The sequence below is a fragment of the Panthera leo genome, chromosome D3 (genome assembly GCF_018350215.1).
Source record: "Panthera leo isolate Ple1 chromosome D3, P.leo_Ple1_pat1.1, whole genome shotgun sequence".
Taxonomy (NCBI): domain Eukaryota; kingdom Metazoa; phylum Chordata; class Mammalia; order Carnivora; family Felidae; genus Panthera; species Panthera leo.
Window position 1 is genome coordinate 31,838,396 of NC_056690.1, and position 27,075 is coordinate 31,865,470.

General features: G+C 42.6%; 1 long non-coding RNA gene across 2 annotated transcripts in view; it reads right to left on the minus strand.

Annotated features, from left to right (window-relative positions):
* The window catches only part of LOC122203403, a 181,727-nt gene that overhangs the window by 114,998 nt on the left and 39,654 nt on the right, over positions 1 to 27,075 (minus strand). For both annotated transcript variants that reach the window (XR_006195162.1, XR_006195161.1), the window contains exon 2: positions 9,485 to 9,574. This is a non-coding gene — a long non-coding RNA (uncharacterized LOC122203403). The remainder of the gene's footprint in view (positions 1 to 9,484; positions 9,575 to 27,075) is intronic.

Consider the following 27,075-nt stretch of genomic DNA (forward strand, 5'->3'; position numbering starts at 1 on the left):
ATTTGGGCACCCCCTCCATAATGTGAGAACAGATGGTGGAGAAAATGTATAAGCCCACTCACCAGAGTCAAATCATCACAGCCAGGGCGTGAGACAAGAATGTAAATGAGTATGTACAGGCCAAGAATAGATTATTTATCCAAAAGATGTCACCACCCCCTCACCCATCTTCCAAAGTAAAGCAAGAGCTCATTTCTCACATCCCTATTTCAGATCCAACCCAGGAGATACAGAACACAAAATCCATTTTATCCTTACTTTTGGTTACCTAATATTCATTAAAATGCATTTGTGAAAGAAGACTGATTACAAAGCTCTTGAGTGTTCCCAATTCTAATGGCAGAATATCAACAAGGAAATTTTCCAATCGCATTTAGAGATGGGGTGAAATTCTTTTTTTCCAGTTTTATTGAGGTATAACTGACAAAAGGGGTAAAATTCTTAAAAGTACTTCTAGGTAGTTATAGGAAGAAGATAAGATATTAGGTTAGGGGATTTTGAAACCAGGAGTTCACTGAACAAAATCACCCAAATTGAAGGTTAACTATAATAATGCATGCTTTAGGGTTACTTTTTTTCAGATGATATAAACAAGAGTGAGTGTGAGTTGCAACAGGCCTCAGGGCATCCAGGCATAGACAAGAAATGCTTTGGATAATGGGTAGACCAAGAGGAAAATCTCTATGGCTGTACTAATGAGGTAAAAGGATACACAGTACTAAATGTTAAAGTTTAACAACTGTTTTCTGACAACTCAAGAGACAGACAAAAACTTAACAGAATGGATGATCATCATGTATAAGACAAGTTATATATTTGTGGCCTACATGGCCTTTTCAGAAGTCCCGCTCTCTTATTTGTTTTACACTTTTGTGATGATCATGCTGATGACCCCCAAATCTCCATCTTGTCATCATGATCTCTCCTAGCCTCAGACCGCAAGCTGTTTAACCTCTAGCCATCTCCCCATGATGTCCTACAGGCATGCCAGTCAAGAAATCTCATCCTGGGTGAGCTCCACCTCCTAAGTTGCCTGTCTCTACTCATACCATCTTCTCATTTTCCCAAGGATGACGCCTAAAAGTTATTTTGGAATCCACATTTGCTTAGTGGGCACACCCAAAGCCTCTCGGTTTCAGGCCCTCTTCTCTGTCACTACTACCCAGTTCAGGCCTTCTCACCGCTTCCCTGGAAGAGCCTCCATGCTATGTTATTCTTTCTGGCTGGTCTGCTTAGCTTCTGTCTCTCCCCTCCATGTACTCCTACCCATGGCCACCAGACTCGCCTTCCCTAAACACATATCTAATGTCATTTTCCCTGAAAAATGCAAAATGGTGTTCCCCACACTACAGGATAATCTATGCAGAGCATTCAAATACTTTATGGTCTGGTCCCAGCTTTCTTTTCCAACCTTATCTCTATCTCTTGTCTTCCTTCTCAAGCACCCCACCCATTTCTATTCTAACACACTGTTAGTTTTCCCACACCCACACATTTGTATGAGACTTTCCCAGTGTTCAGAATGCTCTCTCCTTACTTTTGTCCACCTGGAAAACTACAGTTTTAAAGTTTAAGACCCACTTTAAATGTCACCACCTCTTGAGTGAACCAACAAAGCTTCCTAGACAGATCTACACATATATCTCTGCCCGGGGTCCCCTTGGACACCGTGCTGAGCACACGTCACCAGGGACTAGAACTAAGGACATATTGTGGGTCTCCTCCATCATATCATGCATCCCACTGTAAGGCAGGAACTGCTTCCCATTCATCTTTGTGCCCTTGTTCTTTTCAGAGTGACCAGCTCTATAAATGTGTGTTAAAGATAAAGTATATCCAAACAGCTGTTTGTGATCCTTATTTTCCCATGGCTCTTCTTCCAACAACTTCTTTTCTTGGTGATTACAAACATCTTCATGTACTTTTGAAAGCCAAAGTCTGCCCAGATTAAGACGAGATTCTCTATCTTCTCACATATTAGTTTTATTTCTCAATTTGATGGAGGCATTTCACACACTACAGAGAATGGAAGCATAGTAAGTAGGTAGGCTCCTAAGGGTGAGTCTAGCCCTACAAGCTGCCGTACCACACAGAAGGCACTGCAATGAACTGATACTGTAAACTTAACACGAAAACCTTCCTACTACATGATTGTTAGAAGTCGCTCTAGTAAAAACTTATGAGGAATTCTTATTACAAAATCATGTATTATTATCCTGAAAAGGTCACAATTTATTATTTTTCCAATATTCAGGAAATACAAGAATCTGACCAGAAATTTTCCCATTTCTGTATTTCTTCACATTTCCTGACGATGCCCCTTATTAGCAGCCCTGACAAAACAAAAGCCACTTGTAGGCTAAGTGGGTTGTTCCTGGAAGTTGGCATCTGGCTCTATTTGGAGTCCTGTCTAAAGAATAATGCGTCAGAGCACCTGGGTGGCTCAGTCGGTTGAGCATCTGACTTCAGCTCAGGTCATGATCTCACGGTTTGTGAATTCTAGCCCCAAGTTGGGCTCTGTGCTGACAGCTCAGAGCCTGGAGCCTGCTTCAGATTCTGTGTCTCTGTCTCTCTCTGCCCCTCCCCTGCTCACACTCTGTCTCTCTCTCTCAAAAATAAATAAACATTAAAAAAAAGAATAATGCCTCACTCAGAAACATGTGTTAGAGGCTTATTGGCCGCTGATAATATTTATTACCTCTATAATACAGTTCTCAACTTTACTCTTTTATTTCCCCTTAATTAGTTTATATTTATAAATCTTGTAGTTTCAAGTAGATTCCCTCCACACTTCAATATACCTTTCTTTTGAATTCCTAACAGAATCTACTTGGGAGTGTGCTTTAAAAAATAAGTTTTGGGAGTTTTAATTTTTTTTAAATGAGGATACCCAAAAAAACTGAAAGCAGGGATTCAAAGAGATATATGGACACCCATGTTCATAGCAGCATTATTCACAATAGTCAAAAGTTAGAAGCAAGCCAAGTGTCCAACAATGAGCGAATGGATAAACAAAATGTAGTATATCCATACAATGTAATATTAACAGCCTTAAGAGGGGAAGAAAATGCTGACACATGCTACAATGTGGAGGAATAGAAGATTTAGGAACTAATTAAAGATCAAAAATCAGGTAACTAACCTAAATAGTAATAATTTCTTTTAATAATAACTCAAAAGTACCATTATGTCTTGCAAAGCAATAAAAAACACTTCACAAACCTACTTGGACCCAAGAAACAACTCTTTCTCAAATGATGGCATCTTCTTATTTTTATGAGATCACTGGGGGTACACGGCGATGAGTGTGGTAATGGGACACGCGGCAGTTGCCAGACTAAACACCAGAGGAAGTAGAACTCCCTGCCCAGTCACTGTACTGGGTAAATGCAGCTCAACCCAAGTCTAGAAGTAAAAAAGCCAAAGCATTATATTCTTGGAATGTAACAGCACAGGAAAAATTTTAGAACAGAACAGAACCTACATAACAGGTAGCAACTTAGAAACTTTTAAAAAATTAATGCAGACTCAGGTCAGAGAGTGCTTAGGATGAGTACTCCCTGCCCAAATGCCCCATTTCCAAAGCGTTGCTGTGGAAGACAGAGAAGTGACCGTTGTAACTCACAAGCCCAACAATACCATGGTCCCCCTGATCCTGTAGCTCTGTGAACTCAATAGAACAACTTCTGTTCCTCAGTGGAACATGCAGCCCAGGGGGTGTAAGTACCACTGCTGACCTGTCCTAGGCACTCTCTCCTACATGATCATTTAGCCGCTGTCATGCTTTGTATTTGTAAATTATCTGTACCCTTATTCAGCAGTCTTGTCCCCCAAATACAATGGTCCCAGTTAGACTGAAGGTTCTGAAGCAGAGCACTGCTGAGCATCCCCAACACCCACAGCAAGTTGTGGAAGCCAAGATGAAGCACTCTTCTTGCCTGATGTTTCCTCCACCATCTCCAGACAAGTATGTCCCCCAACTTCCCTACTGTAATCTCCAGGTGTAGGAAAATGTGGAGAACCATGAAAAGTAGATCCCAGGAAGATCCCAATAGATCCCAGATGTCAGGCTGAATCCACACAGACCCCAGACATCCTAAAAGCAGCAGACACCTCTCTTCTTGAGCTGGCAAAGTTAACCGAGCAGCCTTCAGCAGGAACCATCTCCAACACAAAAACAAATATTACATGAAGTTCAAGAAGAAAGCCTACAAAACAAAACCCCAGTGGAAACCTCCAATAGTCCCCTTTTTTGTTAGGTTACACAATTTATAACTGGATCCCTCTCCTCCCTCTGCCTGTCGACATCTCTCTCTGCCCACACTCATTACATTTCCAAAATGATTTTTCCGAGTTAAATGAACTTCACGTCTCATGCTCTACTGCGAATGCTCTTAACCTTTTTGGAGGTCAAAATCTTACTGAGAATCCCATCAAAGCCTTGGCTTTCTCTGCAGGAACAGGCACAATTTCAAGGAATTCACATATGTCCTGGGTCCCCTGGAGGTTAAAAACCTCTGTCCCAGTGGCTGCTTCCTTCCATTTCCATTCTATGTTGAGTTTGAGAAACATTTGGCAACCTACCTCCATTTGTGAGAATTATGTAACTAACAAATTTCAAAAATCCATAAGGACTCCTTTTGATAGGGTGGCCCATCCACCCCACTGATATCAAGACTCTAAGGGAGATCACATAAGCTCAAGAGGTTCAGCCAGTCTGACACACAGCAGCCCTGAAGGATGACTCCCTCCCAGATTATGATACCTGCTCCCTGTGACTGCCCTCACACAGGTACCAATGTGACTTTGTGGGGACCGCTGAGACTCAGTCTGTTACAATTGGCATCAGTTGCCACAGGCAAGTCATCACAAGAACCTGACCTTGGTAAGCACATTTTACACTTGAGTGCTGTTCATCCGGGTGACACCAAGCGGGGGTTGGGGAGGCAGGAAGACACACAGTGACAGTGACAGTGCCAGAGCATGCTGCCAGGCATGGCCCCCCACCCCACAGGCTGCAGAAGCTGCCTCACCCACACAGAGAGACTGAGCCCACAAAGCCAAACTTCTGAGCTGCTGCTGAGACTCCCATAAAAAGCAATGCTATTTCTAACCTCCCTCACCATGGAAAAATACACATGCCACCAAGCAACCCAGAATCTCTGAAAGGTTTATTTTTATACTCTTCCCCACGCCCCCTACTCTTACCTCCCCCACAAAAATTTTAGGTGGAAAATTTGCTAGCTTTTTAGCAGTTTGACACAACTGTGCTAGGCATGGGCTGACGAAGCTGTTAGCACACTCTTTTTGATTTTAAAGCAAAATGAAAAGGTATTTTTCTGATCCAGCCCTGAATGAGTCTACTTTAAGAAAATAATATAGTCCAATAATAGGAGGACAGAATCCAACAAATTAGGAAAAGAAAATTTCCCAAGTTCCCAGACCACAGACAAAAATGACCGAGATAACAAGTTTCTCTTCCCTGTCTCTAAAAGTGGTGGTCCTGCTTGTTGGACTTCCTCTTCACATTGCTGGTTTTTCCTAATTCAAACATGGCACAAAGCATCCCTGATGCTCTTGCTGAGTTTCGATTTTTCTTTTGCCACTCTTAAACTTAAATCTAAAGAATGAGGGGAAAGCAGTGAGATGGACTTCAGACCTGAGGTCCCTGACACAGAGGAGAGAGAAGGGAAAGGAAGTGGGAAGCAGGAGGGCCTGAATGAGGCCTCGAGAACCCAAAAACTCTTTCGGAAGCCCAGGGGCAACCCGGAACTAGTCAACCTGGGATCCCTCCCAGGACCCCTCCCACTGGGAACTTTGGTGTCACTTCTCTAATGACAAACTAGAAGGCCAGAGAGGCACCAGTCCACCACTGTCTGGCTTCTCACACAGACAGGAAGTTTCAGTGCAGCCTTTGAATGATCCTAACCTAATTGTAAAGCAGAGTTTAAATTTTCCTTCAAGTTAGGGAACCTCCAGCACAATATGGTCATTTATACCACAGCTCCAAATGTTTTTGTTTGATCACATTTTCACAGTTTAATCTATTTTACTGTACATGCCAAGGAAACATCTGGAGAAAATAGGCATTGCTTTATTTACCAGTGTAGAAAGCAGGGACCTACACTCAAAGGTGTTGCTTCTCCCAGCACTATTGATCCTCTTTGGTTTTTAAACTTTAAAAGTTTAAATTTAACACAAAGCCAAGAAGTCAGGAATGCCAGGCTGGTATCTGAGGTGATGTTTTAATGCTGGAGTATCTCCCCACTGGGACCACAGGTCTTATGCAGGAAGACTTTCACAAGGCTCCCAATTCCTCACCAGCTACTTCAGGTCCTTTAAGGACCTTAAAGGAAACCAAAAGAGAGGTGGGATTTTCCCCATCTGAACCTTTTTCATCTGTGCTGAGAGCCAACCAGATCTAAGTCTGAGATTTCTTCTTTCATGACAAAGACAGGAGATGGTGCAAAAAGCTTGAATTAGGGATTTCTTCACCTATATCCCAGAGGCACTGTGCTCAGTCAAGTCACCAGCACCAGCAATCCACCACACCTGGCTCCAGCAAGAAGATGCCTCAGGAAATTCCTCAGCAAACCTCCTTCACCCTGAGAGAGGACAGAGAGGTCTGCGCCTCTGCTCCTTCTCCTCCTCTGATCCTGCCAGCACATGGTGCTTGAGTAAGAGCTAGTATTTGGATGGCAAATAACTGGCATTTTATTGAACTCCCACTATGCATGAATGCCGAATGAGGCATCTTCACAAAAATCCCACAAGATAAATATTATTCCATTTAAAGATGAGAAAAGCTCAGACTCAGAGAGGCTTAGGACTTGTCAGAGTAAAAATGTGAATGAAAGTGGCAAGGACAGAATTTGAGCCAAAGGCCGTGTTTCCAACTACACTTTACAAATGTGACACACCGAAGAGGCATCTGTCTTCAAATTTATCGGAGAGGTTAAAATTCTGAAATACATTTAATAACAACCTAAACATGGGGACCCAACTCCATTTTAGAACCAAGTCCAAAAAACCCACTGTTCAGTAAGACAAGCACATTCTGCAGTTAATGCAAAAATCCAGCCAAGTAATTGAAGCACAGTGGTAATGCCACCTGTCCATCTTATCAGCACTTAGGAATGTCTCACGGTCCAGCTGTGAGCTTTGAGAGACAGAATTTTACAAGTAACAAAGCAAATATAAATTCCAGGACAGTCAGCTGTAAGAACCTATTTTAGAGGTGTGAAAGTTCTTGCAACACCTCAGAATCCAAGTATGTGCTTGAAAGTGACCCGAGATACACAAAGCAACATGCAGTTCTGCAGACAGGGGTCTGTTCTTCAACTATTCTAATGTTCATAAGGAGCAACAAAGCTTTGTATTTCATTTAAAATCCATATAGAGGAATGTAGTCAAGAAAAAGTTTTCCATTACCAATTTTGAAAGTTGCTTAAAATAGCTGACAGAATGAGGTAACTCCATATATGGGGGGAAATCGGGTTTTTATGTAATTTGCAAGTATATGTCTACATTTGTCAAAATTTTATAAATAAAGCTGCACTGTCCTTAGGAGCATAGTCCAGTGGTAGCTCTGGTTACCCAGTAAAATTCTAAGTGAAGATGGTTTTAGTTTTCGGTAAGTAAAGTTAAAGAGAACTGTATCTGAGATGATGGAAAAGAAACTAAGTTATGCCTGCACTCTCTTCGGCCCTGGTAGAGATGAGTTGCTGCCTCCCACCTTAAGGTGGTGGTGGGTATGCCAAATTATGGAAGAAAAATAGCACAATTCATCAACACTCACCAAGTAAGGGAAGGTAAGGGATTCTCAAAATGCTGCCCTATGAGGCAATAAAGAATCACATGAATAAGAAATATTTCGTCAGTCACCGAATATATCTTTAAGGCACATAGCTGGAATACTCCCCATGAAAGCTTACCACCTACCCTGGAATAGCACATCAAATGGGCTTGAAATACCTGATAGTAGAATATCTGAAAATAAAGGATCTGAATAAAATATCTGAAAGTAAAGTATATTTCAGATACTTAATAGTAAAATCCACTCAGGAAAGAAACACATACAAATTGCACCCACTCAACAACAGAAAGGAAATGCACCCAACATGGACTCAGAGAGTGTGGGTTGTTACATACCGCGGGCTTCATAGCACTTAGTTTTAGGAAGGGTCCACACTATGAAAAGTCCATTTAAATTCAAGGGTCTGTGTGCCTCAGTGAGGGAGCACGTTAATAGATTGCCTCATCTATTTCCAAATGCAACCACAAATAAAAAAGCTTGGATATGCTCCAGTGGGGGAGGGGAGTGTCTTTATCAATTCATTTCATTTGACAAAAGTTCTACTGAGCTCCTTTGTACCAGGCACTGCTTTAGGCAGTAGAAGGGAAGGAGGGAGATTCTTGCCCTTTTAAAGCTTACATTCTAGTAAGAAACTTGGAATAAACAATGAGTCATACCTGGCATATTACATTTTAGGAAAAAGTTGCACCTTATATTTTACAGAGTTTCTTACTTTCCTGAAGACCCTCATGTATTTTTTCATTTAATGTTCCCTACAGCCTAGCAATTAGGCAGAACAAGAATCACTAAAATCAATTAAGAGTTGACAAAACAGAGGCACCAAGAGCTAAAGAGGTACACCTAAAGTAAAAAGCTCAGGGCAGGCAAGCTGAGGCAGGGTAGGATGCTCCTGGCACCCTCCCAGCACCTTCACTGACTGTCCCCCAACAAGGGCAGCCTTTGAATTGATCTTTGGATCTGAGGATGTCCAGAGATGACCAAAATACATAGGGATCACCTAAGCTTCCAGATAACCCAATGCTCATCCACTCTCCAACAGAAACACACAGGCACACAAATGTAAGACCAAATGCAGCAAATTAGGTCACCCCCGCCCCCCCCCCCCCACTTCACAGTATAAACCATACAGGCTATCAATACAGGGAAAGAAAAACCTACGCACCTGATGTCACAATAGCTAAGAAAGAGAAAGGAACTAGTATTTATTTAGTGTATGCTATATGCCAGATGCTGTATTAAGTATGATGGCTCATTTATTTCTCATGGCAATCCCACTGTTATCCTCATTTTATGAAGTAGGAAATCAAACAAAACAAAGAATTTAGAATGAGAAAGAAAGAATCCCATTTCCCACTGACCTTAAATGTTTTTAAGTATCTGGGCTTTAAATGCTCAGGCTCAGCAACAAATACAAGTTGAACAGTAAGACTATTTTTTCAGTAAATCTAGAAATACATATTTTATATACATTCACAGCCCAAAGTGAATTATAAACAAAAAAGAAAAGCCACATTCAATCTGATATCATGCAACTTTCCTCGTACCAGAAAAAACTAAATTAGTAAATAGTTTTTGTGCCTAGAAATTACACAACTTTCTTAAGAGGTTAGCACTGTGACAAGCTTTGCTTCACAAACATCAAAGAGAAGAGTCTTAAGTTCTACTCACCTTTTAAGCTGTATGAAAAAGATGTGAGTTCTTGAAAATGGTCCAATCAGGAGATAGCAGTGTGATGTTACAAATATAGAGCTTGAACTGCTAAAAGGAAAAATAAAGAATTTCAGTGAGCCATTTCATGGTTTCTCTTAACAGACTACCCCTTTCCCCAAGTTCCAAAAAACAGTTGAGCCACAATTACTAAAATGAATAAAAGAAGAACACAAAGATAAGCATCAAATAATGAAGAGAGAATTACAGCAAAAAAATCTCAGATAAGGGACATGACTGAGCTAGGGACAAAATCCCCCTATCAGTTCTCTAGCATCCACAAGGGGCCCCTGTTCTTATCTTCCAAACAAAAGAGATATGATTCATTCTCCAAACACACAGACCTTTTCTTCAATGAAGGACCAAGAACAAATTATGAACAATGTCCTTATTGGATTTGGAGGGTGGGGGGGGGGTTCTAATCATAGACGTACTAAGTATGGCTCTGTAAAGCCCACTTTCTTTCTTAACAGTCCAAATCATCTTGTAAGCACATGGATCCACACAATCCTTAACTGTAAAGAGAGGCAGGACCAGTGGCACCTTTTTCCTCCCATGCAATATGTTTAATTTTGCGGAAGCAACACTGACCCCTGCTTAGTGAAGACCCTAGGGTGAACATCCATGGTTCTGTCTGAAAGACTTGTCTTTCCACCTGCCCTTCACCTTGCAGGTAGAACATCCTCCAGTCTGGAGCTCTAGACTTTGTCCAGTTCCAGTTCACACAATCTATCACGATCATCCTCACCCCAACTCGATGAGTATGCTCTGTGTGCATCACACACTCCAGGTCATATAAGGTGACTGCCTTGTGCCTTACAAAGCAGTTTCAGGTAAACTCAGTCAGCTCTGCCTCAGATACCACAAGCACCTCTCAGCACCCAGCCTGCCAATGTGTAGGATTACACTCCTGTCCAAGGTTGAATAAGCTACCATCTGTCTAGTTTGTGTGCTATAGTGTACCCTCCAGGAGACTTGTCCCTCAAAGTGTGTTCCTGCCATATGTCACTCCTGGGTGATCAGCCAATGCTAAGACATCCGGACAAAAAATAACTACGTCTAGCCAGAGGATCCTGAGAGATTCCTATGGAGGTCCACCCTGAACACATGAGCCAAACAGGTCGCTGTTTTTATGTAACCCCTTACTATCAATACTGTGAACCCACAGACATTACTTTCTCCTCCTGTTTTCTATCTGCTAAGAGAAGAAACAATCCACTTCTGGTTTTCCAAACAGTAGTTTTTATTCCCCAACTGGGACTGCTATCATCAGTCTTCCTAGGATTCAAATGTTCAGATTAATTGGGAAAAGAAGTTGGTCAAATAACCAGAAATGTACCTTGGTGGGCAAAATTACTCTTGAGTGCAGGCAAACCTGTGACTTGCTTCTAACCAACAAAATATGGCAAAAGTAATGACATGTCATTCCCTTGATCAGGCAATGCTATATAAGACTCCATCTCAGCAGACTAAAGAGTGACAGACTCCCTTTCTAGCTCTGAAGAAGCTGCTATATCGTGACAGGGCCTGTGAAAAGGCCACATGGCAAGGAACTGCAGAGACCTCCAGGAGCTGAGAGAGAGATATCCAGCAAAGAAAAAGGAGCATCAGTCCGATAGCTACGAGGAAATGAATTCTGTCAACAATTTAAATGATCTTAGAAGTGGATTCTTCCCACTCATACCTCGAGGCCCACACCTTGACTGCAGACTTCTGAGATCCTGAGCAAAGAACCATTTAAGCCATGCCCAAACTCCTGACCCATGGAAACTATGAGATAATTTATGGGTGCTGGTTTAAGACATTTTTATGGCAATTTGTTATGCAGCAATAGAAAATGAATTTAACTTCATAATTAAGTATAGGGATATACTTAAATACATATATATTACATGCATCCGTAACTGGTACAACTGAACAACGCTTCCTACCTGCCTCATCCAGCCATAAGTGAAAATTTATTTCTCCTTCTTGACAATGAGCTCCTGGTGGACAAGAACCACATCATCATCATCCTGGCATCCCCTTAGAGTATGTGACACCTGGGAGGGCCTTAACATTTTTTTTAAATAAACCAAATTAAAAGAGTTATGATTTGTCGATCTCTGGGTTTACTGCAATAAAGCCAAAGCAATAGAATTTATACAATCCTTCAAAGCAGAGCTCAGAGCCTCTAAATTAATTTTTTTATGTTTTTATTTATTTTTGAGAGGAAGAGAAAGAGAGAGAGAGAGAGAGAGAGAGAGAGAGAGAGAGAGAGAGCGCAAGTTGGGGAGGGGCAGAGAGAGAGGGAAACACAGAATCTGAAACAGACTCCAGGCTCTGAGCTGTCAGCACAGAGCCCGACACAGGGCTTGAACTCACAAACCTCAAGATCATGACCTGAGCCAAAGTCGGACGCTCAACCGACTGAGCCACCTAGGTGCCCCTAAATTAATTACAAAATAGGTGGAAGACACAGCCTCATGCTCTATCCCCAAATGATGAATCCACAATTACTCCAGTACAGGTTAATTCACTGTACCTGTGAACCTGAGTCAATGCTTACAAATGTTTCTCAGTAGTCACTACTTTTGCCAAATACCGCTGCCATTTTTCTGGCATTTAGCTAAAGGTTAAAAACAACAACCACAACAACAAATCCCTAAGAAATTTTCCAAAGTAAGAATTTGTGACTCACTCTTAGTTTTCCATTCATATCAATCATTCACTCCCAACCAAAATGGAAAAACCTGTGTAAGTCAAAAAACCCAACTCTAATTATGAAACAAAATGCTAATCCAACTTCCTGACAAAAGGGCTTTAACATTTTTTTATTTTTAATTTTTTAATGTTTTTTTTATTAGTTTTGAGAGATAGACAGAGTGTGAGCTGGAGAGGAGCAGAGAGAGAGGGCGACACGGAATCTGAAGCAGGCTCCAGGCTCTGCGTTGTCAGCACAGAACCCAACACGGGGCTCGAACCTGTGAACCCCAATATCATAACCTGAGCCAAAGTTGGACACTTAACCAACTAAGCCACCCAGGCACCCCACAATTTTTTTTAAACTGATGCTTTTTAATTCTTTTAAGCAAGATTTTACTTAAGCCCAATTTATTTTTTTAGTGGGTATTTTTTGGTTTGTGTTTGTTTGTTTGTTTGTTTTGAGAGCAAGTGTGTGAGCAGGAGAGGGACAGAGACAGGGAGACAGAGAATCTCAAGCAGGCTCTGCACTGTCAGTGCAGGAGCAGGGCTGATGCAGGGCTCGAACTCACCGAACTTTGAGATCATGACCTAAGCTGAAACCAAGAGTCGGACACTTAACTGATTGAGCCACCCATGTACCCCTTAAGCCCTGTTTAAAATAAAAGTTGCATATGTAAATCTATTGTTTCTGCTCTCCTTAAGAGATAAATTACTGTTTTTTTATTATAAAGAAGACTGTGACTAAAGCTTTATTTTAGATTTTGAAAGGACTAGTTTAATAAAAGAGTGATTTTTAAAACATTCAAATCAGTTAAATTACTTAAAAGACCACAAAATAAAAACTTCATTCACTACTCTCCTGAAATCTATATGCATGATTGTATTATATATTCCAACTCCCCCATAAATCACTCAGTAAACCTTAACATTATCTCCAGGGTTTACTCCCTGGTGCTGAGCCTCTCAGGCAGCAGATTTCTCTCACTCAAGCCAAGAAAAATGAAAAACACCAGTTCCATGACATAGGAGGCAGAGAATTTCAATAAATTCACCTCTTCTTCTCAGCATAATTTTAACTCTCTTGGGCCCAACTCTTCTGTGTGAAAATAATCAATGACCCACTACAGGGAACTGAAGGGGTCACTGAGCTGACCCCTCCCCGTGCAAAGAAAGAAACAGACCCAGTTTATAGTCCCCACCCTGTTCCCTCCACCCTCAGCTCTAATAAGTGCATGACTTTTCCATAATCTCACAAATACAGCTCAACACAAACTCCAGTGCTTCAAAATAAGAAGACTGGGCGTTAATATTATGCCCCCACAAAGGAAATTAAGCATTCAGAAGAATGGTTCACCCAAGAGAAAGACCCTAAAAAGAATTAATGAACATAGACCCTCAGAGAAGATGCTGGAAGAGTTCTTCACACATGTACCATACCATGCTGCTCTAAATATTTGAGGAATATTAAGTGATATTCCTAAGTGATAAAGTATGGTCCTGTGGGGATGATGATCTCACTAGCCTCAAACCATCTTCTTCTGAGTGCCATGTTCCTGACACATTTCCAGAAGTTTACCTAGTACTGTAGGTTGAGTGGCCACAGTTTGAAAACCATGAGCTAGTGAGAGGCAGCGCAAGAGGCAGAGTTGCAGATATTCCTGGAAAGTAATATGAAGCAAGGAGGTCACCTCCCTTGCCCCAAGGAGATACATAAGTGGCAGTAGACTGAAAAATCATAAGGGAAGAGAGGCGCATTTCTTCTTAACCTTCACAGCATTCTCACTCGCTTTAAAATAAAGGAAGACATTTGTTGCAGACAAAGGTTAAGAGAGAAATCTAGTTGCATGCTTTCTTTCTCTAAAACAGGTCTGGCTCCAGCTAGGAACTGGAGTCATTTAAAACACAATGATGCCTGGAGACGAGAGAGCCATTCTGTGTAAATTATAAGTTGGGAGAGGAAAAAACACAAAGTAGTAGTTAATATACTTATTTGGTGCTACGGAAACAGATCAAGAAAAACAGAAAACAGAGGTCTCCTTCCCAAAACTGTACTTGCTCTACATCAGTTTTCAGAAATGTTGAGACGTTCCTTAAGGATGGAACTACACTTCTACCACAGATGCATAAAAATTTTTATCAGGCATGTCTTGAGGGCATAAAAGGCACGTGTGCATTTATTCAACCCATAACTGCCATACAGTTGGTGTCTTTCTCTGGGGGACTGAGTTCAGAGTAAACTGATGCCAAGAAGTACTGGGCCAGAGGTATGTTTTTGCAGCCCAAGTACCAAGCACAAGGATCTCTCACTAGCTGACTCTGCCCTGGGGAAGGGTCAGGCAGTCAGGGAGCACCGCCAGCAGCCTCCCGGCAGAGCCCAGGGTGAAATGCAAAGCTAATGAATACAGGCTCCAGCCTCAGGGCCAGAACTAAGAGTTTGACAAATTGCATCTTAACAAAGCATCACCGACCATTTCATCCCTGCCTTTCAAAATCCAGGAACGCACTTGAAGAGGGCGGCTTTGGGCAACTCCCAGCCAACAACGAAGCCAGCCAGGACCAGGACTATCGAGAGGGATCCCAAAGCCAGCCGCCTTCTGTCGGCTGTCTAGCTTACTTCTAACAGAGATTCTGTTCCCAAAATAGAAACGAAGGACCTCTTTAAAGCAGATGCAACAAAGAAACAGTCCCACTTTGCTTGCCAGGAAGAAATAAAGCACGGCGATAGCCACACCCAAAAGTCATCTTTTGGAGCACAGAGGACCGTACAAGGGGACCTTTCCTGGGGTATAGCTGAAGTGGCTAGCCTTCTCAAAGACCTGCCCCCCAAAGACCCTCACGGGGTGCGAACACTGGAGTAAGGCAGTGCAGGGGGGCTCCCACACTCACACTTCCTCCCAGCCAGCGAAGGACAGGAACAACTTCGAGGGCTGCACTCACAGGGCAGTGGAGTGGCCAACGGACCTTCACAGGCTTCCCTGCCCCGCCTCACCCTTCAACCAAGGAAAATCTTTCAATCAAAGCAAAAACAGTCCATCTGCCTATGGCTAAACAGGTAGGTTTTCCTATCTTCCCTGCTGTTTTGGCTTGAGCTCTTCAGGCTGCAAAAGTTCTGAAGCTCCCACAGCTAAGCTTTATAAAGGCCTGAACTACCTACGAGGAAACTAGGACAAAGCCACCCTTGGGCAACCCTGCACAGCAAGACAGCATCAAAGCCAACATGGCATCCCAGGCTCCTGCCGGGTAAGGTGACCGACGCATTCACGCGCGCACAGATGCACATGAGCGCGCACGCACAGTAGTAGGCACGCGCGCAGGCACGCGCTGAGTACGCTTGGAAAATCTTAAGATGGAATGCTTCAGGACCCGTAAAGGCAGAACTAAATGTTCCAAAGCACAAAAGGTGAAAAAAGTTTTCAACAACGCTAGCATGAGCCCCTTCAAGAAACTATAACAAAGGGGATGATTTCTTTTAAGTGACATTCAAATCCAACAATGAAGTTTCCTAGATATTTCCAAACTGGAGGGGGAAAAGACAAAGGCTGACACCTCCACAAAAGATCACAAAATACTTTAAAGTAATGAAAAACTTGATAATTGTTAGGATGTCCTTGGAACCACAGTAGAGGGGACGGCCATCTTGCCAGAGCAACTCAATGAAAAGCCCCCTAGCAGCGTGTCAGAATGAATTGGAGGTCAACCAATCACCGAGCGACAGCACGACCAGACACGAAAAAGACCCACCCGGACCTAAACCCTAAACCCGGAACCGGGGCAGCTTAAAAACCCCACCCCACCACACCTGGGGGCGACTTCCCTGACTCCTCTCTCTCTCTCTCTCTCTCTCTCTCTCTCTCTCTCTCTCTCTCTCTCTCTCTCTCTTCTCTCTCTCTCTCCCTCCCTGAGTCACGGGACCTCGCCTGAGACCTTAGTTCCCAAATAAAGCCTTTGACTGATAAAATTTGTTAGCCTCTGACTCCTATCCTTACCCTGCCTTACGCCTGACCCTAACAATAATGACTGGGAGACATCAAGATCCTCTTTTGCTTCTTAAGCAATGAAGTACTGTCTCATTTCTCAAGCATCCTGGAAGGAGTTCTCAGGGTCAAATTATACCCTTTAAAGCATACTAGTGAACATCCAAATGGAGATGTTACCATATCCGTTACAAGCCAAAGCAGGAATCAAACACTCAAGTCACTATCGCAGGAACTCCATGAGCATGTGGACTGGGAGAGTAAAAGAGCCACAGGCACAGCCTGCCCTGAGTTCAAATCCAAATCCACCACTTACTGCTTGCAACACCAGGGCAAATCACGTCATCTCTGAGACACAACAGCTAACAAATAAAGATAAGGTTATCTACCTTGCAGGTCAGGGCACAGTGTTAGAGAGACTGTAAGGGCCTTAGTATTTGATCATAAGTATTAATATAGTCAAATGATAGAGCAGCATTGCTTCTGAACAGAGGAAACTGGATGCTAATACATATGACTCATAACAGAAGTACCTCTATCCAAAAGTCCCCCTGGTTTACCTCACCCTCCACAGTCCTCCTCACTCAGTTTTCAGTGTTCTGGGCTGTCTGCATATACCCTTCCTCATGTTTACTCAGAACTCCTCCATGAGAATACCAACTCTTAAAAACAAGTCTCACATTTTCTGGGTTTTTAATACAATACACTTCCTTCCTTGTACCCCCCAACCCACCCACCCACCGTGCAATGCCCAACCATACGTGTATCTCCATAGCTGGCATTCCCCAGAATAGCAGCCTCAGAGGAAGACTTGAGGTAAACTCCCACCTTTCACATCTTACAAGCTCTCACACTTGATGTCTCAAGCCCTGTCCCTTTGTGTGAGTGAGAAAGAAACCAAGGAGCAGAGGAGGTGAAGCATGCTGACCAAGTCACACAGATCAGTCAAGTCCCAGGGGCAAAGACCTGGGCCTCTTGCTTCTCCCACCATGCCATTGGCATCTGCTTATTACAGAGCCTACCTCATAAGAAAGAAAAATTGCCACTGACATTATAAAGATAAATGTCCAAATGACCCACATATCCTACCACACAGCACTGGGCCCTGAGACTTCAACATGCCTGACAGCAAGGCAGGCCTGCTTCAAGAAACAGCTCTGCATACTCAGGATTCTGAGTTCTGGCCCAAGTGTTCTGTTCTCTGCCCTTTTTGACCTCCTGTTTGGATACTTAATTAGTTATAACAAGAAAAAATTAAACAGATAAAGATACTCAGGCATCTCGGTCATTCATTTCTAGGTAATAATAGTAACAATAACCATAAAGCTAACATTCATTTAACCGTTGCTCAGTGCCTCCCACCGTGTGGCACGCTATGTATGTTATCTCATTTAATCCTCACAGCAACCCTGTATGGATGTTATTAGTATCTCCAGTTGACAGATGAGACAACCAGAGTCTAGAGAATTAGGTGATTTGTCCAGGGTCATTCAGCTATCAAGAGGCAAAGCCAGGAGTTGAGCCCTATTCCATCCTACTAGCAGATCCACAGAGAAATCAAAACAAATGGTTATAGTAAGAAATAAAGCACAATGAGGTATCAAAAAAAGAATATGCTTTGTTCTTGGGAATTCCTTTGAAAACTAAGGTGTATTTTTGTTGTAATATTCTCTTCAAACTCAGACTTTATGATTCTGTTTGGAAACAGCAACAAGTCATTCACCAATAAGCACACTTCTTTCAGACCCTTTTGGTCACTTCCTGTGAACACTCCACAGGCAGAAACAAATGTGAATACTGTGGAACCACACTGGCAGATGAGAGTCCTGACCCCCAAAGACTGGCACAATGGGAGGGCACAGCGAGGACTTCTCAGGAGCCACAACAGACTCAGTCCCAGCCTGGTGAGGCAGCAATATTTTTGGAGACCCATTATGTCTCAACTTTTCTACCACATACCATCAAAAAATAAAAAGGACCCACATTGTTATTTCTCTGAAATTCTAAAATTTAGTATGGAAAACAGGACAAACATAAATAAGTCTGTGCTGTTATCATAAAATGTCAAGACTGGTTTCATATGCCAAAGATAAAAATTGTTCTCAATATTTTACTGACCTCTATTAATATTTAACATTAAATATAGACCTAATTCTCTGTAGAAAGCTGTTTTATGCACTAAATCCCTAGTACTATGAGGGAGCAATGCTAAATTCCAGGAAGAGACCAGAGAAGTCACCATGTCATGTGAGGTGGAAAGAAGAGACCCAAGTACGTCAAACTCCACACTCAAACTCATTAACCATGCACTCCACTGGCAGGCTGTATGAGCACCCACCAAGTGCCAGACACGATTCCAGGCACTTGGGCATATCCGTGAGCAAAACAAGGGTGGAGAGTTGAATGATAAACCTACTCAACAGGTAAATTAAGCAACTTGCTCAGAAATGGTAAGGGCCATGTAGAAAGGCAAGGGCAGAGCAGAACAGAGGACAGCCAGTACAGCCAGAAGGAAACAGTGCCAGAGAATGCTCCCTGAGAAGGTGATATCTGAGCAAGGCTAGAAAGGGGTAAGGGGGTCTGGCACATGGATGTTTGAGAAACAACATTTCAGAAAGGGGTCCAGGAACAAAGAAGCAGCGTGGCTGGATGGAGTGAATGAGGGCAAAAGCATCAGGAGATGAGGTCAGAGAGGCAGTGGGGGGTCACAAGAGCTTGCAGGCAATTGTAAGGACTTGGCATTTACTCAAGAAAAATGAACATCTAGTGAGTCATGTATTCATTCAACAAGGACTTACCAGATGTTAAACATGCCAAGCCCTGTGCCAGATGCTAAAGACATAGGAACAGAAAGAAGGTTGAGAAGAGGCAAAAACTAGACTCCTCAACCTTCAGTGGTAGCTAAGGTCTTCTTCAGTACACTAAGTAACCAAGAGTACATGCCTGGAACCTGGAAATGAGCATTCAGTGGGCTCAAAGGATGCCTCTCCATCCTTTACACGTATACAGGTCCTGAGCATTTACCATGAGAACACCAAAAATACAGAAGATCTGAAAGTTGTATAAATCAGCAGTGAAGATCAAATGAAGTCCAAAATCATTTTAGTCTTGACTTTACCTCATTAGATTCTAAATACTTAAATCTATTGGTGGTATTATGATAGCTCTATATCTACAATGGTTTAAACAACATAACACCCTATATTTCCCAATATTTCTAAATGGCAGAATGTTTACTCTTCATTGATAGCTAGATATTTATTTGTAATTTTGGTAAAGTAGGCCAATGATAAACCTCTGTTTGGTCTTTCTCCTCTATTAAACTATATAGATTACATCTTCTTAATACTTCCTCTGTAACTCACCTGTGATACTAGTCATTTTGTACTTTCAAACACTTTAATACATTTATTTGTGTATATATACATACATCTATACACATACATATATATGAAAATGCATATATGTATATACATACACTGAGTTGTGATATTAAATATCTTTATATACAAATGTATATAAACACATGTATAACTTTTTTTTAAGTTTCTAAAACCACTACTTAGACTTATTACATGAACTACATTCTATCTTCTCTTCTTTTGCACATCACTTTTCAAATGCTGGTGTGACCTACTGAAAGGATTTCATGACCTGCCAATGAGTTGCAGTGCTAAAACACTAGTCTAAGCACTTAAGTAGTTAAGGCACTGAACTGATTAAAAACTATTAATTAATTAATTACCTCACATTTGTCACATCACCTGTCCCCTATTTTGTCCACCTACCCTCAGAACCTGCAGAGAAGACCAAACTCTAGTCTACTAGTAAAACTTTAGAGTGTCCTAAAGGATGATCCTTCACAGCACAGTCCTGCAAGACTCATGACTAACCAGAAGGCAGAAAGGAGCTAACTGTTCTCTGCTGGAGGCAAATAGAAAATGTATCTGCACTATATGTGCATGAACTTATCAAATAAAGTCTCCAGTATTCTGAAATAACTTAATGAAAACACATTCTATTGCTAAAGGATTTTTTTCTTTGGCTTCCAGTGCTTTGATAAACTTGTAAATGGTCATTAAAATAGGACCAGTATTGGGGCGCCTGGGTGGCTCAGTTGGTTGAGCGTCCAACTTCAGCCCAGGTCATGATCTCACAGTTCGTGAGTTTGAGCCCCGCGCCAGGCTCTGTGCTGACAGCCTGGAGCCTAGAGTCTGCTTCGGATTCTGTGTCTCCCTCTCTCTCTGCCCTTCCCCAGCTCATGCTGGCACTCTGTCTCTATCAAAAATAAATAAACTCAAAAAAAAAAATTAAAAAAAAAATAGGACCAGTATAAGGTTGCCTAAGTGGTTCAGGCGGTTAAGCGTCTGACTTCAGCTCAGGTCATGATTTCACAGTCAGTGAATTCGAGCCCCACATGGGGCTCTGTGCTGACAGCTCAGAGCCTGAATCCTGCTTCAGATTCTGTGTCTCCCTCTCTCTCTGCCCCTCTCCCACTCACACTCTGTATCTCAAAAATGAATGAACATTAAAAATTTTTTTTAATAAATCAAATGGGACCAGTATAAGCACCACTCTGCATTCCAGTGTAGGACAGATTCAGACTCAGAAGGTCTGTAGTGAGCCCCAAGATTCTTCATTTCCAACAAGCTCCCAGGGGATGCCAATACGGTGGTCCAGTAACATACCACTGAAAAGCACTGGGTCATTTACAGATCTAGGTAGCCCTCCTTAGCCCCCCTAATAATATATGTTCAAACACATAGCACAGGGCTCTTGGGTGGCTCGACGGTTAAGCATTTGACTCTTGATTTTGGTTCAGGTCATTACCTCATGGCTCATGAGACGGAGCCCTGCATCAGGCTCTGCACTTACAGTGCACAGCCTGTTTGGAATTCTCTCTCCCTCTCTCTCTGCCCCTCCCTGCTCTCACTCTCTCTCTCTCTGAATAGATAAATAAACAAATACATCAGAGGTGCCTGGGTGGCTCAGTCAGTTAAGCATCTGACTTTGGCTCAGATCATGATCTCAAGATTTGTAAGTTCAAGCCCCATGTTGGGCTCTGAGCTGACAGCTCAAAGCCTGGAGCCTGCTTCAGATTCTGTGTCTCCCTGTCTGTCCCTCTCCCGCTTGTGTGCGCTCGCGCTCGCTCTCTCTCTCTCTCTCTCTCTCTCTCAAAGATGAATAATAAACATTAAAAGTAAATAAATAAATAAAAATACTTTTAAAAATACATCAAATACACAGCAAACCCCCCCAGCAGACAGCACCTGCTGCGAAGGTGGATGTTTAGGTGATATCCGCAAGCATTTTAATGTGGGCTTCAGGTGATGGCAACCCATCAATGGTGGTAATAGAAAGGGCCACAGGGAAGAATGAAGTGAGGGAGTTAAAGAAACACAGAGAGGAAATCGGCTTGGAAAGCAGGACCGGGCCACCTACAGAAACCTATGACGATTCACAGATGAAAAGATAACATCTATTTGGAAGTAACCCATATAATACCAACTTGGGTACACTAAAGGTTAGCCATGCTATGTCTAACAGGCTTGCTAGAGCTCCAGCTGGCTGAAAAACATATATTGATGATGAAAACCATCATTCAAAAAAAAATGTCCACCTACCATATTTTATTTGAAAGGAACACAGATGTTTCAGATATTCCCAAGTTAATTGGTCCTTTTAACTGAAATTAGATACATGGTTCTACTACATCATTAGAGGTCAAGTTTAGAACATCAGCCAATTGCTTATATTCCAGTAGGTCACAGTTGTTGTTTTTATTTTGTTTTTTAAGATTTTATTTTTAAGTAATTTCTACACCCAGTGTGGGGCTCAAACTCACAACCCTAAGATCAAGGATCATATGCTCTACTGACTAAACCAGCCAGGCACCCCTGCTGTTGTTTTTAAATTACCATATTCCTCTTCATTTTACACAATTCTTAGAAAATATTTCCCAGCCTTTTCTCCATCAAATCATCAAAAAATAACTATTGGGAATTGAAATTCCACCCATTTGGAGGTCACTATTACCCAACTAAAGTCTGGACATGCTGTTCTACATGTTACTGAACTAATAAGGGTAAAAATAAAATTCCAGAAAAGGCAAAACCTACACTTTTTACCTAGAGCCTTCTCTTATTTGAAGCCATGCAGCCTTTCCTCATTCTTGTGGGTTTCATTAAACTAAGAAGCACAGAACACTGTAAACTGATTTGCTACTTTCCATACCTGCTGCCAAATTTCCACTTCTGCAAAACCAATTTCAATCAAAAAAAAAAAAGGGGGAAAGTTAATCTAATTCTTCACATGGTCCAATTTATTCAGAATTGAGGTAAAAAGTTGGAAGAAAGGAAAGCAGTAATTGGCAAATAATGCAAACGTTAACTTCTTGTCTTTATTTTTTAAATCGGTACATTGTCTCAGAATCGTTTCCTCCTCTTAGCTCTGGAAAGTTTTTCAAATGTGGACATTGCCAAACAATGACCTTGTTATAAGCCAAAGTTCAGTTATTTTAAGGAATTTACTACCTTTTAGCCGAACGAGTTCTCATGGAAATCCTTCCAAACCACTAACTTTGTTAAGAATTTTTACACGTTTACAATATAATGCTGTATAGCTTCTAAAAATGTTAGGGTTTTACTCTGTGCACTACTTCCGCCTTTAAGAAAGCAGTATAATCTAAAATTGGTGATATAGGAAAGACAAAGGGACACTTAAAAGGAAAAAGCATGAAGTAACTTTGGTGTAGCAACGTTGTACGACGGGAAAATCAAGCCAAAGGCAGGATGCAATGCATGCCGTAGGCTCTAGCTGCTAAGTACTAGACAGAAGACGGATTTCAAAAGCATCCCATTTTGCATCTGCTGACTTATGAAAATATCTCCCCCTTCCTTGGTGTCTTGAACAGCAAACTCAGGTATGCATGTAAAGACCAATTGGCACCATGTTTTCAGATCCTTAGGTGAAGTAAGTCCCACTTAGCCAGAATCGAAACAGCTGGGAAATCCAAAACTGGAATTTTTGTGAAAAGGAAAATAATTACAACCACAAGAACTTAACACACAATGCGACTGGCCAACTTCCCAATTACAATGGCTTGCCAGACAGGAGGCAGAGGGAAAAGGTGAAGGGTCAGGGTCAAGAGGAGAAAGCTAGAGTAAAAGGCCCAAATGGGAGAGGAGGGTGACGGAGGAAACTGAGGCACCGGAAAGAGAAGGGACTCAGAGAAAAGGCAGGGTCAGCACTGTCTGCAACCCATCAACAGAAATAACAAAATATTCTGCCATGTGGTATGAAAACAAAAGAAGCCAGTACAACACTGTGGTCTTAGCCTTAGAAAAATCTCTCTGCACGCACCTCTTGAGAAGTATAAGAATTAAAGTTTGATGAAGGAATGCACTGGTCTGCACACTACTTAAATCAAAGCTCAGGAAGGACAGTTAAGGACTCACAGTCTGCATTAGTCCTCCTGGCAAGGCAACCTGTTCCCTGCTACCACAGGCCCCAGGGAAGCCTCCAGACAAGGCTGGGCAGTGCTTACCAGGGGCGGGGGTGGGGGCCACCACTGGCCTCCACCAACCTGAGTGAGGTTCCACTACCTCTGCTTCAAACTCCCAAGGAAGCAAACGGGAGGATGAACAAGTGGCCGAGCTGCACAATGCATCTGAAGCGAGTCTAATTCATCTCAAGCTGTGTGGTGTAGGAGCTGGATCTGAGTGAAAACGGCTCGTCTCAAGCATGCGGTCTCTGAACAGGTTACTTTAGAAAGTGAATGATCATGCACAGGCTATTCCCCTGCAAAACTTCATGGTCCTGTCCTCATTCTTCTCAGATCCCCACTACGACATGTGACAGGTGGAACTGGTGCTGCTGATTTCAAAATAAGTAAGACAGACCATTCTTCTGGTAATTTTTAATGTTGCAGGCCTGTGTACACGCACCAAAAACAAAACACACACACACACACACACACACACACACACACAGTCACTTCAAGTATGAGTCTTCAAAAGTACCAAACATTTCTCTGATAATTTTCAAGTGCATGACTCTAGGGGCTCCTGGGTGGCTCAGTCAGTTGAGCATCCGACGCCAGTTCGGTTCATGATCTCACAGTTCGTGAGTTTGAGCCCAGCCAACGGGCTCTGTGCTGACAGTTCAGAGCCTGGAGCCTGCTTCACATTCTGTGTCTCCCTCCCCCTCTCTGCCCCTACCCGGCTCACACTCTGTCTCTCTCTCTCTCTCTCTCTCTCTCTCTCAAAAATAAACATTACACAAAAATTAAAATAAAAAATAAATAAAAGTGCATGACTCTACACTATCACATGCAGCGAATGTTTCTAATTCAGTTAATTATTTGGGCCTTCCAAGTAAAAGTACATTTTTCAAATACACATATAACTGAAGACTGGTACACAGTGACTTCAGACATCTTCATAATGCAGAATTGCCGTCTGACAATATTTTTACCAGCCTCTCCTCACCCAGGCCTTGCCAAAGATCCCCTGTTGAATCTAACCAAGAGCTAGAGCAGAACTCAGACAATGATGTTATTATGGGAAGAGATTCCATGTGAACACAGATCTATCGTTCAGTTAACACAGATTTTCAAACTCTCTGGAACGTAAAAATTGCAACTTTTAGAATTGCTCTTACTCAGAATTCTGTTGTTCATTTCAGTTCTACACCAAATCAGTGACTCACCACCCTCTGAGGTTGTGATGAAAACTGTAGCTAACACCCTGAAGGCAACTCCGAGGGGTGGGGTGGGGACAAGGCTCCAGGGATGTGAGCAGGAGGCCAGCCAGGACTTCAGAGCTGGGCTTCCTTTAAAGCAGCTCCCTTCCTTCCACTAAAAGCTTTCACCTGCTGCCATCTCAACACGAACGCCACTTCAGCTGCTTTCCTTTGATCTGAGATGATCATTTTGCCAATTAAAAAGCAACTCATTCTCAGCCATGCCCAGAACTGGAGAAGACAACCACTGGAGACCCTCAGAATCCTTCCCGCCTCTGGACATGGGAGCATCATACCAGGAAAAAAAAAAAAAAAAGCAAAAAGCAAACCCCTGAGTTTGGTGCCTCCCTCCGTCTGTGGTGTGTACTTGTCTCCAAGACTATGCCTGTCTACATCAACCTGGAGTCTGAGGCAGGGGGCTTCGTGCAGGAGGAGTACAGCATCTGCCCTGACCTCAAGGAGTCCATAGTCCAGTACTGAGTCTCAAGCTGGGTGGCCAACTGATCCAACAATTTGCAGTAAAATGGCCTTCTGTGTTTCTGGATCTAACGGAGGAAGGCAGGAGGGACCAGGGCAATTGCTACTCAGAACAACTACAAAAGGGCCTGACATTCTTATTACAACACACAATCCTGGGCACCACCTCTCTTTCTGAGTCATAATTTCTTGGGACAGAGCCACGGGAATCTGTATTTTTAATGCGTTTCCCCCCACCCCCCACCAAATTCTCAAACATACCGACATTTGAAAAACAGGTCTAAACCCAAATTAAACTGATGTGTGTAGGAGAGGAGGCTAAGGGACCAGAGGTGGAAGGGATGGAGACAGGAGGAGCAGGCCTGCCAGGCCCAGCTCCAGGGCACCCCCTACCTGGGGTGGCTCAATGTGCCTGAATGCCAGGCAAACAGGACCCACCACCAACGGAGCAGGTGGCGGGGGGGTGGGGGGGGGTGGTTAAGTGACAAGTCCTGGGGTGCACACCCCACCACCAAATGACTGACAGAAGCCATCTTACCTTTCTTGGGGAGTCAGGGCTCAAATGAGATCTAATTGCTCTAGAAAAATAGAGATGTAGCATGCCTTGATTCTGAGTGTCACAGAACAATTCAGTCCTGTTCTGCATCTTAACAAATTAAAAGGAGCCCAAAAAAAGTGTTCACCTCTCCCGCTGACATCCATGCTGCATAACAGAGGAGGCGGCATTCCAGGCAAAGGAGACAGGAAGAAGGTCTATGAGGTGTCTAGAGAAATGGGATGAAACAGGCAGCAGTGGGAGAGGGGCCTGGAGTCAGAGACCAGATCAGGTCACTGTGACCCAGTGGCCACTTTGCCCTTGGAAGCAAGGCAGTGACACTTGTCAGTTGTGCAGGCCAGGTTAACTACAGTGGTGATTCTCAGAGGGGGTGCCAGATCAGGAGCATCTGCATCCTCTGGGAACATGTGAGAAATGCAAAGTCTCAGGCTCCACTCCTACCAATCAGAAACTGCATTTTAAGGAGCCCTCGTCTGAGACCCTTGTTCTAAAGCGCAGGGAAGAACACAGGAAGAGGGGAGAGAAAACCAGTAGTCAAAGGTGGAGCAATCTGTCCAGAGGCTGCTGCAGAAGTCTACACAGGAAGCACGAAGGATCTAAGGCAGTAACTACATGTAGGAAGGGGAAAAGCCATGTGAAAAAATACATAGAAGTAAAATCACAGGACTTGGTGATACAGAGGTTGGATGTGCAGAGAGAAATGTGGGGAGCCAGAACAAGTCCAGGTTTCTGGCCTGGGTAACCAGCTTTAAATCAGGTGAAAGAGATCTTTTATATCATTGTACAGATATATGTGCCAATATCTGCCTCAACCTTGAAACACTCAACTCTGTTTATAAGCCAGCTTGGAGTCTTCCAGATTCAGGAAGATTGTATTTAAATGCTTTTATAAAACAGCACAGTTGTGAAATGCACCCATGTGCTTTCTTCAGATACATTCTTCAACTATATTTTTCAGTAATGCATCTTGGAAAGCTTTATAAACAAAGCTCAATCCAGATTCAAAGTCTTGGAAGAAGGGGAAGGCTATAGAGAAATTACTTCACACAATCCAAAGTATAGCCATTTGCAGAGAAAAGTATGAAACACTGCTTAATGCTCATGATTTTGAACAGAAA